General features: G+C 39.0%; 1 non-coding gene across 1 annotated transcript; it reads left to right on the forward strand.

Moving 5' to 3' along the window:
- Positions 1-1,608: 1,608 nt before the first annotated feature.
- LOC142169977 (small nucleolar RNA R71) lies at positions 1,609-1,714 on the forward strand. The gene has a single exon (XR_012699596.1). It is a non-coding gene; the product is annotated as a small nucleolar RNA R71 (small nucleolar RNA).
- The last annotated feature ends 10,962 nt before the right edge of the window (positions 1,715-12,676 follow it).

Raw genomic sequence — 12,676 nt, forward strand, 5'->3', positions numbered from 1 at the left:
GTTTCCACTCATTGCAACCTTTTCTTTCGAACCGTTCACTTTCTACTCGAACGTCACAATCTCTTCACCCACTCTAAGCATGACTTTTCTATCATGTATATCTAAAATTGCTCTACCCATTGCTAAGAATGGTCTTCCTAAGATTAGGGGTATCTCCTTGCTCTCCTCCATCTTCACCAGTATAAAGTCAACTGGAAATACGCACTTATCTACCCGAACTAAGATATCTTCCACTATCCCCTCGGGTATTATAGTTGTTTGGTCTGCCAGCTGCAAAGATATTGGTGCAGACCTTATCTCTCCAAGCTCATTATCCAGTTTTCTGTAAATAGACAAAGGCATTAAATTAATTGACGCACCAGAATCACACAAAGACTTATCAAAATTAAGAGTGCCTAAAGAGCAAGGTATAATAAAACTCCCTGGATCTCCACACTTTTATGGGAGTTTGTTTTGCAAGATTGAACTACAATGCTCTCTGAGCTTGACTACTGATGTTTCTACTATCTTTCTCTTCTTTGTCAGGATTTCCTTCAAGAATTTTGCATAAGCTGGCATTTGGGAGAGAACTTCTGTGAATGACAAATTTACATTAATTTGTTTCAGCATATATAGAAATCTCTCAAATTGCTTGTCCAGCTTCTCTCTATAAAGATTTTGGGGAAAAGGTAAAATAGGGATATGCTCGCTCTCATTAGATTCATCCCTTCTTGAATTCTCTTCCTTCTTCTTTTTCTCAATTCCCTTCTTGCCTTTCTTCTTCTTATCAACTTCATTTTTCAGCTGCTCCCTACTTTCGTTTTCAAGTCCCACCTCTTTTTGGATAGGGGTGGGCTCTTTCACTACTTTTTCACTTCTCAGAGTTACATCATTTACCGTCTCCTTGGGGTTTCTTTTAGTAACAGCTGGCAAAGTACCTGGGATCCTTTCAGACAATATGGTGGCAATTTGTCCCACTTGTTTCTCCAAGTTTTGTAGCCCTGTGCCAAGTTCCTTGATAGCTGAACCATAAGCATCTAACCTCCCATCTGTCTTGACAATAAAGGACTTCATCAGATCTTCTAACCCAGGCTGATTGGATTGTTGGTTGAAACTGCTGCCTTTGCTGATTTTGGAAGCTTGGAGCTCCTTGTCCCTAGAATCTGGAGTTGTTTTGTTGCCATGTATTTACAGTACCCCCAGGTGATCTCCATGAAAAATCGTGGTGCTTCGGACCCATTGCATTGAAGTTGTAATTCCCCACAACATTTACTTCCTCAGTTGAGGCTTGACACTCATGCGTAGGGTGCCCTCTTCCACATATATAACAAGTTGTGTTATTCTCACTTTGTATAGAAGCTAAGGTCAGCTTCCTTATCTCTTTGTCCATGGCATCAAGCTGTACCTGCACAGATGTGTTAGCATCAACCTGGTGAACACCATTCGCCCGTCTTCTTTCAGCACTTTCAGAGGGCCACTGATTTGTATCTTCAGACAATTCATCGAGAATAGTGACTATCTCCTCTGGTTTCTTTTTCATCAAAGGGCCTTCCAGCTGCATTACTCAATGTTCTTAGTGAGGCTGGTGTCAAACCATCCCAAAAATCCTAGAGTTGCATCCAGAGTTCAATTTCGCTATGTTGACACTTTCGAATTTATTCCTTGAACCTCTCCCATGCTTCAAACACAGTTTCAGTCTCTTTCTGATAGAAGTTATGATTTCTCTTCTAAACTTGCCCATCTTAGATGAGGAAAAATATATATCAAGAAATTTTCTGGTCATCTCCTCCCATGTTTTAATTGATCCCTGGGGCAAGCTTCTAAGCCACTTCTTTGCATCATCTTTGAGTATGAAAGGGAATGCCCTTAAATACACTGCATCTTGTGACACACCATTGTATTGGAAGGTGTTCATAATCTCCTCGAAGTCTATTAGATGTGTATCTGGATCTTCATTTGGCTTCCCTCTGAAGACACAACAATTCTGAAGAGTTTGGAGCAACCCTTGCTTCAATTTGAAATTGTTTGCAGCTACTGAAGGTGGTCTAACACTTGATAAGGCTTGGTTGTAGACCGGACTAGCATATTCACCAAGTGGTCTCCCAGCACCCAACGGTTGATTCTGAATAATTCTCCGAGCCCTCTCCTCTTCATAGACAAGTTGTGCATTTCGAAGTGCATCTTCCTCCGCATCTCGTGCAACTTTTTCTCATTGTTGGGATGCCTCTCTTGCAGCCAAATCAACATTATCATCATGTCCAGCCATAATTTATTTAGTTGAGGATTGCCCAACCTTCTATATATTCTCGGGGAGATTTCTTTCCTTCCTCAACTATCGCAGTTGTTTCTCGATTTCTGTTTCGTATGGTAGCAGTTCCTTCCCATAGGATTGAGTCATGCACCAATCTAACATGTAGCCTGCACACAATCAAGGAACACAAAACGTAAAAAGCGACAAAAAAAAAAATTCTTGAATTAGCACCACAAACTATTTCAAACACTATTAATTGCCAATCCCCGGCAACGACGCCAAAATTTGACGAGCGCAAAACACACACTAAAATATGCTCGCTAGTCGAATATAGTAAATTATAATATCGTATCTATAGGGATTGGAGTTAAACAGTATTATCGTAGTTTGTGTCTATATTTTTATCCAAGATGATCAACAATGGAGATTTATGTGATTTAAACTAAAATTAACTAAGAATCTAAACTATGGACTAATGACAATCAACACAAGTATTGAGCAAAGGAAGTTATCAATTGGGAGAAGATAAGGTTGATAGGATAGGTGCAAGACAAATATTTGTGATTTAACTCTAGATAATTCACTTCTAATGTTCAAGTGAGTCTCTTGAATTTACTTGGTTATTAGTTCAATTGATTAGTAGAAACTCCTCTCTCGATTAAGTCTCAACCTCACATGATGAACCAATTTTAAGCACGTGAAGATATACAAGAATTCGTAGTGGATTAGTTTTTAGGAGAACCTCTCTCGATTATCAACAATTAAACTAGCCTCTTACGATTACTATGAAGAATTAATGACTTCAACCAACAAAATATAATGCAACAATATCACAAGTTATGCCTCTCTCGATTACACAAACAAGTCTATATAGATGCAACAGTTAAAATATCCAAAATGAGTCAGTACATAAAAACTAGAGTTAATTATCCACAAACAAGGATCAAGACACCAAATCCATCGAATCCTAATGAGAACTACTCCACATATATGTAGTAATTCATCATAACAATAATTAAGTTAAAGGAAAATATAAAACGATCCAAACTCTTGTCTGGAGTGAGGATTGAATGATGAAATCCTTGAGCTTTTGCTTCTCCACCTCTTCCTTGGCTTCCTCTGGTCTAAGATGTGTCAAAAGTCCATAAAATAATATTTTTACATGTATTTGCACTAAGTAGGGTCGGGCTCAGACGAAAACACATTTTCCTACGTGAACTGGGATAATAACTCTGTAAAAATTGCACAGGCTTGTGGGAAACATTAAAGATCTTGTTCTGATAGACTTCAGGAAAATTGGGCAGCCGCGGTGCGCCATGCGTCGCCCCACGCGCCGCGGCTGTGGGACTTTCTCTAAGTACAGATTTTTCTTGCTTTTTAGCAATCCCGACGTGGTTCTCGACCCCCGAACGCAATCTCGGAATATTCCCTTGGGCTTTTACTCTGACGTCAAAGCTCCAAATCACCCAAATTCATTCCATAACATCTACATAGCTTGGAATCACTCCTACAAGGCATAAAACACATAATTAGTGCAAAACAATAGCGATTAAAACTCAAACTCAGTTAAAGTACAGTAAATTAGAGTGTAATAAGTTACTTAAACACGAGATTATAGCCTATCATCACACGTATACAGCCCTATCATACCAAAGGAATCAATTATTTCTATTACCATGATTGTAACGACCCGACCGATCATTTTGAAAATTTAATTCAGTTTGGTGGTTTAAGGTCATGAGTAGCTTCATGTGGTGTAATATAACTTGCGTGTATGGTTGATTTTGATTTTCGAGTGGTTCGGGATTGATTTGGAAGAATGATGCTCAATTTAGAAGCTTTAACTTGGAAGAGTTGATCAAGTTTGACTTTAGTGTATTTGACCTCGGATCGAAGTTTTGACGGTTTCATTAGGTTTGGATGGTGATTTTGGACTTAGGCGTATGCCCTGATTTGCATTTGAGAGTTTCTAGAAGGTTTCTACTCTCATTGGCGAAAGTTGACAATTTGAAGGTTTGAAAAGTCATAGGTTTAACTGGGAGTTGACTTTGATGTTTTTGGGTTTGGATTGTTGTTACGGGAGTTAGAATGGGTTCTTTATGTCATTTGAAACTTGTGTGCAAAATTTGGGTTCATTTCGGACTGGTTAGGCTTGAATTGGACACTTGGTTGAAGTTTGAAGTTTATGAACTTAAGAGTTCGATATTGACCCGCGATTCATGGTTTTGATATTATTTTTTTTGACTAGGTCCGTGTTATGTTTTGGGACTTGTTGATATGTTTGGATGGGGCCCGAGGGGCTCGGGTGTGTTTTAGATTGATTTCAGACCATTTCAGAGTTTACATGAGTTATTGGTTTTCTGGTGCTCCAGTTGAGCTTCGTGATAGTAGGAGCAAAGATGTGATCGCGTTGAGTATTTTTTTAGATGGGTTCATTGTTCATCACATTCATGTGGGATCCATTGCGTTCGCAGATAAGGAAAAGTTGGACTGGAGAGATTTGTTCTTAGCATTCGTAGAGGGGAGTTCACGATCGCGGTTCAGTGTAGGAGCTGGGGGAGCTTGTCTTCGCGTTCACATTGTTCAGGTCGAGTTCGCAGAGTGTTGGGCATCTGTGGTCATCGCGTTCGCATGGTAAATGTTGCAAACGCGTAGAGCATTTTGTAGCAGTGTGTCTTTTGGGCATCGCGGTGGGGAGGGTATAACCGCAATCGCATAAGGTACTGCTGGGCAGTGCAAAATAAGATTTTATTTTCGGATGTTGATCTCATTTAATCATATTTTGCGATTGGGAGCTCGGATTTGGGAAATGTCTGAGGGTATTTTCACCTCTTGGATTGGGGTAAGTATTTTTGACTCAGACTTGATTATTTTACATGATTCTACCTTGGATTTTAGCATTGAATTGATGAATCTAAAAGAGAAATTTGGGAATTTTTGTCAAAACTTTTCTAAAGTAAATATTTGAGATTTGAACATCGAATAGGAGTCGGATTTGAGTGAAAATAGTATGGTTAGACTCGTATTCAAATGGGTAATCAGATTTATTAGTTTTTTCCAGTTTTGAGGCACGGGCCCGTGTTGACGTTTTGGTTAAATTTAAATATTTGATTAACGATTCGACCTTTATTTTTGGGTTTGTTTCCTATGGCATTATTTGATATTTTTGAGTTGCTTTTGGTTAGTTTCGAGTCATTCGGAGGTCGATTCATGGGGGATGGCGCTTCTAGAGTAATGTTTTGGCTCTCTTGAGGTAAGTATCTTACCTAAACTTGGTTAAGGCACTAGTTGCCTGAGTTATTTGTGGTAGCTACGTGCTATGTATGGCGCACATGTGTGGGGTTAAGCCTATGTGTGTGAACCAGGGTATTTTTCATGCTCGAGGTAGTGTTTAGTCTATGAAATACCTCGGATTGATTGCTAAGATTCATGCTGTGATGTTTCTTATATTGTACCCCTTTTGTGAGCTATTTGAACCATGTTTGAGGTTACATAGAGGTTAATCTCCTAATTGAACATGATAATTGCTACTTTTGTGATGTATTTGCCTGATTTGAGCTATGATAGAACATGTTGCACTTGCATACACCTTAGCATATCACTTACCAGTCCAGGAGTATGAAATTTGATATTCATTGATCATGTACATGTATTCTTGTATATATGCCTTTTGTGTTATATGGATTGGACAGGTAGCATGTGACCACACCGTGTGGATTGTGATATTGATCATGTGACCATGTCGGGCAGATTGTAATATTGATCCTAAGACCACACTGGACGGATTGAGATATTATACACGTGACCACGCCAGGCGAATTATGATATTGAGCATGTGACCACGCCGGTCGGATTGTGATATTGAGCATGTGACCACGCCATGCAGATTGTGATATTGAGCCCGTGACCACGCCGGAAAAATTGTGATATTGACAAGTGAGTTGTCCGTGCAACCTGTGGATATGGATCCATCCCCCCTTGGGTCACCCTCTCATGTTCTTTCTTGATGGTGTACATGCGGATTGTGAGAAACCTATGGGTTTCTAGTTGATGTGGACATTGGAAAAAAATGATAAGTGGTTTGGTTCGATCATGGTATCTTTGAGAAAACACTGGCCAGTGTTAATTTGGTTATTGCATTCATCTTTACTTGTAATTTCCTTGGTTTTTTGCATGACTTATTTGCATATCTTCCTTATATGCTGGATTGTTGACTGAGCAGAGTACGTTAAGTTATTGTGTGCATCAAGGTGGTTTTATGTGTGATTCGTGACTTGATCATATTATTAATATGTACTTGTTGAAGTTATGAACTATACAGGTGATTAGCGAGTATCATTTATACTTCTTGATTCGATTACCTCGTTGAGGTTATTTATTATACTTCTTAGTACATATGGTCGGTTGTACTCATACTACACTTTTACATCTTGCGTGCAGATCTTGGTGATGATGCTACTGTGTATGGCGGAAGCTGGCATTGAAGATGTATCTGCTTTCCAAATATAGCTACAAGTTGTCCTTGGTAGTTTTAGATTCATATTATGTTTATGTATGTTCCAAACAGATATTTTATTTATTTTCACACCAGCATTGTAAATCTAAGTTTTAGTAGCTAATGACTTGTACTACCAATCCTTGGGTTATTATATGAAAATTTAGTTATTTCACTTATTGGTTTCTTATTATTTTCATTAGAGTTATGTGTGTACTGTTGTTTGGCTTACCTAGCGGGTTGGGTTAGGTGCCATCACGACTAGGTGAATTTTGGGTCGTGACAAGTTGGTATCAGATCTCTAGGTTCATAGGTTCTACGAGTCATGAGCAAATGTCTAGAAGTCTTACGGATCGGTATGATTATATCCATACCTATCTTCGAAGGGATACAGGGAATCTAGGAAAACTTCCCATCTTTCTTTCGTTATCGTGCGACATTGATTCAGCTTGAAGCGTCTTCCTTGATTTCATTCCATCCACTCATACGTGATGTTGAGCGTTGGTATCAACCGTGCACTGACGGACTGTGATGTCATGTGTGAGGTGCGAGATGTGTTTTCTGTGTTGTGGAGGTGAGCCAGTCTGGAGGACTTGAGGCCATGTTTAGACCGCAACTTGGGCTCGATATTTTCAGTTGTGTGAGTATGTGCTTTTGCACTTAATATCTGGTGGTATCCCTAGGAGTGGGATTGATGGCTCAGAAAGTGGTTGGATAGCTATATGATGAGTATTATGTGACTGAAAAATGTACTTAGATGGTTTGGATGTGACAATAAAAGTTTTTCTTGGGATGCGAAAGGCTATAGGTGCTTGATTTCTGTTTTGATGTGTTATACATCCTCGAGTTATGAGTTTGTTGAGGGATCTTTCATGTTGTTCATTTGTGAAATGAAGTACATTCTTATGTCTTGTTGACGAGTTCAGACTTAGGAGGATTAATTGGTTGCCTAGTTGTTGTGACTATGGTAGGGTCATGGAAAGATGCCAGTTTGAGGCTAAGCAGGTGGGTTATCTCATGCGAGATGTTCTGAGGTTTTGTGATCCCTATGATGTTTTTGTGAAGAGTTTCCTTTCTGCCAGCGGGATGTGTCTATGCTGCAATTTGTGTTTGGATCGCTTGAAGGAATTTTCATGACTGTCACGAGGATGAATATGTGCTTAACAATTTATTTGAGGTATTTTATGATAAGTTCTACATGAGCTTATGAAGGATTTGGTTGAATTACAGTGCAGGATTATGGAAGTTATGGAGTAAGGGTATTGTGGGTTATCAGATGTTATGTTCTATGGCTCCGAGCCAAGTGGGGGAGTCTATTATCGATGATCAGATTGCATGGTTATGTGTTATATTAGTTTTGGTCGGAGGCATACTTGTGGATCAACTGTGACTTAAGAGGTTGATTTCAAGGATGAATCGAGTAAGAAAATTTCTGGATGTATGATGTATTACACTTTATGGATATATGGAAATCTTAGAGTGATTCGGGTTTGTTATTTTTGGTGGACGTATTGTGCAAGGACAAGGGATTCACTCGGTTTCTTAAAAGTGGGGGTTACTTCTTTAGATGTTGGTGTTCTAATGGAGCACAAGTCATTCAACTCGTATTGGTGGTGCATTGAAGTTTTGAGCAGAGTGGATGACTTACGAGAAGATTCTAATGAGTTTAAGATTTATATGTGGTATTTGAGGATTTTTCGGATTTGTATATGGCTAAGATCTAAGATTGCATTGGATGGTGCTGAGCCTTGCAGGATTTTTGTATCATTAGTGATCTACATTTCAGTATCGGAGAGGTTAAAGAAACAACTTCAATGTCACAGAAGGTCTCTTTAGAGTAGGTATCTCAGTTGCGGTACTATTGGGTTCTTAAGAGGGAGTGCAATGGATTCTGGGCCTTAAGACGATGTGGTTTCATACTAGGATCTCTTGGGGTGAGCTTTGATTAAGGACCGTGGTGTTACTCGCAAGGAGAAGTGTAAGGCCCCGTAAAGTTTTACCTAAAACCCGGGGGTTTCGTGGTGCCGAAATAGGCTTATGTATTGACGATGGTTCAGACTTTTTGGGTTGAACAACACGTTGGGGAGTTGAAAATTGTTTTTTGGAAGTGCAGGGCATTTCTGCGGCCCAATCTGCGGTCGCAGAACTGATCTGCGGACTGCAGATCTGCTGAAGACTGAGGCAGAAATCTGGGTACATGTTTGGATCATTATGTGGTCCATTATACGGCCGCATTATCATTTTGCAGGCCGTATAATCCATCACAGACCCAGCACAAAACATTTCAGGAGTGAAGTTCTGCGGCGCATTATGCGACCATAGACCGGTCGTAGAGTGAGGCAAGAGTGCCCAGTTCAGGAGGGACATTATGCGGCCCATTTTGCGGACCGCAGAAGCGTTATACGGTCGCATATGCGACTGCAGATCTGCATCGGGGATTTATTCTTTCTAATTTTTAAACCCGACCACATTCTTATAAAACAGTCTTTGGGATCATTTTAGAAGGTTAAAACTTAAATTTCTAGAGAGAGGGAGTGCCATAGAGTGAGAAGGGAAGTTCCTAAGCTTATTATTCATTAATTCTTGCTCAAAGTTTAAGAATTTATAAGAAGAATTCACTAGGTCTTCATCCTAGAGGTAAGATTCTACTCCCTAGCCCTCAATTTCGTGATTGTAACTGAAAATAGGTAATGAGCCAAGCAATTCTTGGGTGTGGGAGTTGTTTATTTTACATGCATATACCATCAAGGGTAGTGGGAAGATAGTTGAGCTCATTTGGGTAAACTTTGGGTAGTGGGATGAAAGAATCCACCATAGGAGGGCCTTGAAACCTTAATGCACACCTAATATTTGATAAAATGCTCAAATGAGCAAGAACTATGAACTCTTTTCTAATTTGTTTTCAATTTTGCTATATTTCTAAATAGATCAAAGTGGCTAAGATTTTCGGAAAATTGTAGTAATGTAAAAAGCTCAAGGCAAGGTATTTTGGCTAAACTTCTCTCTTAGAATTGAATTCCCACGATGTTCTTGTAAGTCCCGAGTTGTCCATTATGAATGGACTTTTCTGAATAGGTTTGGTGTCGAAAGATGTATATATATATATGAATATGTTCAAAATGTGTTCCGGAATATTCTTATCATATTATGTTATTCTTCGGGAGCGTGTTCAAAGTATGAGTATGTATTAAAATGTTGTGACTTCAAGTCAAGCCCAAATGAAATCACATCAAATTGTATAAGAAATCACATGTGCCTAATACCCTAAATTGCTCAAATGTGTGCTTAAAGTCTTGAATAGAAATGTTTGTTGTTGACAATCCGTTATAATGTTTGAAAGTAAAATAGTGAGTATGAATTATGAAGTACGACCAACGTGCCAAAAATGATATTGCGTTATGGCCAATGGTGCCAATAAAATGAATGACATGTAAAGGAATATGAAATGAGCAGTAAATGCTTTTAATAACAAATTCCTTGAGAGTATCGTTTAGCCACCGAGGAAGGGTAGGTCGGAACAACCTAACCCCAAAACTACATGTGCCGGTGTAGGAGTCATTAAGGGTTAAATCCCCGGGTTAATGTGATGAGATTGTTGTGTTGAGATGTTTCCCCTTAAATGGGATGAGATTATTGCTAGCGAGATGTGATGTGATGTCGACCCACATGACATTGTGATGAGACGACTTAGCCGATCGAGTTGAGATCGGACGCCATGCCACACACATGGTGGTATTGTGAGTGTATGTCTCGGGGTGAGACGGCTTAGCCGGTCGGGCTGAGATCGGACTCCGTGCTAAAACACTGTGGTGTATCGGTGCTAAAGATCTCCCAACTTAAATTACTGAGACTTACTTGAAATTTACCTTTCCCCTAACTCGACACCTTGATACTGTTTGAGTCTCTTATTGATTTCATATTTTATTCTCCGTTTACTGTTACTCGTTCTATTGAGAGGGTGTTTAGTTTTAAATACTAGTATTATTCCATATGTACTAACATCCCTTTTGGCGGGGGCGCTGCATCTTTATTGGATGTAGGTGATTCCATAGCAGGTGGTGTTGATAAGTGATAGCAGCACACTGATATGCCGTACAAATATGGCACTTTTGACACTAATTACATAGATATTAGTTCATCTTTTATAGCATTATAAGTCATTTCTTATGTAGTTTTGGTGTTTTGGAGGAGACCAGACTTGAAGAACCAAGATCATAAAAGAAGATGTCAAAAACCTATGAAAGGCAGAAATGCGACTTGTTTGTGGCCTCAAAAGTGATGTGCGGGCCGCAGACTCATCGCAGAATGAAGCAGAAAAATCCAGTTGCTGATAGCTAAGTTTGCGATCCATTATGCGGTCGCATAATGTTTGTACGGACCGCATAGTGATCGCATAATGTTAAGAGAATTCCACTGAAGATGATTATGCGATGTGTTATGCGGACGCAAAAGTGATATGCGTACCGTATAACCGAAATGCGAAGGAAATCTGGAAGATTGTTCGATCAATTCTGCGGTGCAACTGAAGATCTACGGACCTTGAAAGCTTTCTGCAGCCCATTCTGTGGTCGCAGACTCTATTTGCAGGGTTATTTTTTCAGCTTTTGACAATAACTTTTAGACCATTATAAATAGAATGATTAGGGTTTTTGTGATGTACCTGGTCTAACAGAAAGTGGTTACACCAAGAGCATTGAATGCATCATTATTTTGGAAGCTTTTGAGAGAAGATCCAAGATTTTGTCTATATTTGTAAGCTTCATGACTTTATTTATTACATTATTCTTGTATTTTAGTGTGAGTAGCTAATTTTAAATACTACGATTATGAATCCTACGTGGGTATAATGTTAATGGGTGTTTATTGTTGAACATATATATATAATGATTGATCGATTTCTATTCATGTCTCACACTTCATTTGTGGTTGATGGTTGCAAACATTGACTAGTGCCAATTCACTCTGTCTTTACTTGGAAAAGTGGGTTAGAGTTTGATAGACTTGATTAGCAAGAACTCAAGGTTTTAAACTTTGTTTAATAGAATATCTTAGGGATAAGTGGATTCTACTTGGCATAAATTGGTTGTTCTTAATTGTAACTCTTTTATATTTGGGAAAATCATTAAAGAGGAAATACTATCTAATTTTTGGGAGATACTAGGTAGTCATTTAGGAATCATTTGCATATCAAAGAATCTTCCATTAGAAATATATAAGATTAAAACCGATAGAATTACATACCATTGATGGATACACAACCTTGGTTTCTAAATCAATTTAATCAAATCATCTCAACGAAATAGCTTTTCTCGACAATTCACAATTACAAAACACTGTTTAAACTAACGGAGTAGAATTACGGCTTAAGTCAAGTTTCGCACTATTTAAGTAACCTTTTCACACCTATTCCCTATGGGATTCGATTCCATCCTAGTTGGGTTATTATATTTGACATCGATCACTTTACACTATTTGTATAGGTGTAATTTGAGCATATCCAACTTTGGCGCCGATGCCGAGGAATACGGTTTTGAAATTACTAACTAGTGTGTGCTTTACTTTACGTCATCTTCTATTCCACCACACTCTACTTGTTTTGCTTGGTGTCATTAGGTTAACATGGGCGAGCAGAGAATGTGTTTGCAGATATAGATGAATATATTGAGGATATAAATACCATTGTCCCTCCAAGAGTTGACGCTGCCACCTTCAAAGTGGAACACAGTCTAATCCTAATGCTAAAAGCAGAGGGGTTCTTCCGAAGTTCCACCGACGATGATCCAACAAAACATCTCAGAAATTATTTGGGTCTGTGTGCAATGCACAAGCAGAGTCATGTCTCAGATGATGCCCTAAGGTGAGGGTATTCAAGTACTCTCTAACTGGAGAGGCAAGACAGTGGATCCAAAATCTATCTCCTAATTCCATCCACACTTGGCCCAAACTTGTCC

Source organism: Nicotiana tabacum, chromosome 15 (genome assembly GCF_000715075.1).
Source record: "Nicotiana tabacum cultivar K326 chromosome 15, ASM71507v2, whole genome shotgun sequence".
Lineage (NCBI taxonomy): Eukaryota > Viridiplantae > Streptophyta > Magnoliopsida > Solanales > Solanaceae > Nicotiana > Nicotiana tabacum.